This window comes from Zea mays, chromosome 1 (genome assembly GCF_902167145.1).
Source record: "Zea mays cultivar B73 chromosome 1, Zm-B73-REFERENCE-NAM-5.0, whole genome shotgun sequence".
NCBI lineage: Eukaryota > Viridiplantae > Streptophyta > Magnoliopsida > Poales > Poaceae > Zea > Zea mays.
Genome location: NC_050096.1, coordinates 99,852,012 through 99,853,985, shown reverse-complemented (window position 1 = coordinate 99,853,985; position 1,974 = coordinate 99,852,012).

The following is a 1,974-nucleotide window of genomic DNA, read 5'->3' as shown; positions in this document are numbered from 1 at the left end:
CACGAGGCGGGGTGGACCGACAGCCGTACCCCAACATCGGCGACGAGGAACTGTGCAGCGTGTGGCCACAACCCTGGCCCGGCTAGACGTCGATGACGAGTGGTGTGCGTCGAAGATGGCACAACGAGCAGTAAGGAAGGAGCTTTGGCGGGGAAAAAAAAGGCCGCTTCGGAAATCTGGAGAGGAGAGGGAATGCGTCGGGTCTTCACAGCGATGGTGCCCACGGTTCTTATACCCGGAACTGAGTCTGATTTTGGGGGGAAATTGGTCAACGGAGCGCGCCATGCGCGCGAGCATCCAGCGGAAAGGATTAGTCCGACGCATGCTCCAACTCCGATTGTTATGGAGGATCCCAACTGACCGGCTTCTGATTCGGCACAAGCGCCCGAGATCCTCGGATTCGCTTGATGCGCAGAGTCCGCGTCCGCTGTGGCCGCGAGGTAGAAGACCCAGCCGCATGGTGGTTCATGGCGGAGTTCGCGGCTAGGAAATCGGCGACGCCGTTCGCCCGACTGCGCCAGACGCGGGGCTGGGAAAGTGGAGCCGGACCCAGGGACCCAACGGACAGCGACCAGGGGCACGACCGACATCGCGGGCCCCGCCAGGCGGTGAGAGCACGCGCTGGTCCGCCCATGCCGAAAAGCTCGGCGTTCAGTTGGGGAAGGACTGCGTCGGAGGGGATGGATCCGACCAGTGGGGTCCACCCGGAAGGAAGCGACCAACCGAGCAAGGGTGCTAGGTCGTGCGGCTAAGACACGGCCCCATGCGGCAGGGAGCGCGACATTTTTTTTTCTTTGTTGGGCCGCGGAGAGGAAGGGAGAATGGGCCGAAAGTATAGAATTCGGCCCAAAGCGCTAGGGGTTTATTTTTTTTTCTTTTATTCCTTTTCAGATTTCATTTTTCTATTTTTATTTTCCATTCCAGATTCGAATTTGAAATTCAAACTTAGGGTCAAAGTTGTCATGCATAATCAGAATATCCAGCATGATGCAAAGTTTTAAGTTTATTCATATTTAATTAGTTCATTCCTTTAATTAAGTGCTCCAAAACAAATAGTAAAGAGTAACTCCTACTTTGAACTTCAAATTCCCACGTGTCAAAGTTAACACTAATGTGATATAACATCTACTGTTTACAAAATCATTATTCACTCTTCTCCTTGTTACTTATTTATGTAAGAAATAAATAGTTCCAGTAAATCCCCTTTCCTATTTTCTATTTTATTTTCAGTTATGCTTTGAGATCCCAAATTTAAATTATGACTCTAAAAAAATGTTTCACCACATATCCATAAGTATAAATGCCTATAGTGCATCATTTGATGTTGTGCATAATTAGTTAGTTGAATAGAAAACTTTTCTATCTTTTCTAAAATAATTCTTAGTTTTCAAAATTCAGTCCTCAAATTTCCAAACTTAAGTATAATTTGAGATATCTGAAGTTACTATTTTATCTCTTCATATTTTTATTTTATTATTATTATTTTATTTTTTTATACCCAATTTTGGGCATTACAAATCCTACCCCCCTTAACAGAAATCTCGTCCTCGAGATTTGTAAGAAAAGGGAGGTTGCATACTTTATTAACAACACATATGCACAAACAAAAATCTCAGCATGATGCATACTTTATTAGCAACACATGGGGTCAAATAGACCCTATTATTCCTCCTAAAATAGTATCATACCATTTACTAACTAAAGTAACGTTTAGATCTTACAAATAGTAGTAATTTATATAGATATTTATGTAGCTCGGTGGAGCTGGTGGTTAGGAAAGCATGGGTGTATATATGTATGTCCACTTTATTATGTAGGATAGAAGATGCCTTTAAAGCATAGATAGATTTGGGCAAGAAAGGGTAGGGTAAGGAAGTACTCCATCCAAGATTGTGGATCTTGATTCCTTTGAAGATCTAGCTTGAATCTTATCCTTCCTTGATTTGATGAGGTCGATCACCTTCAATCTTCGCT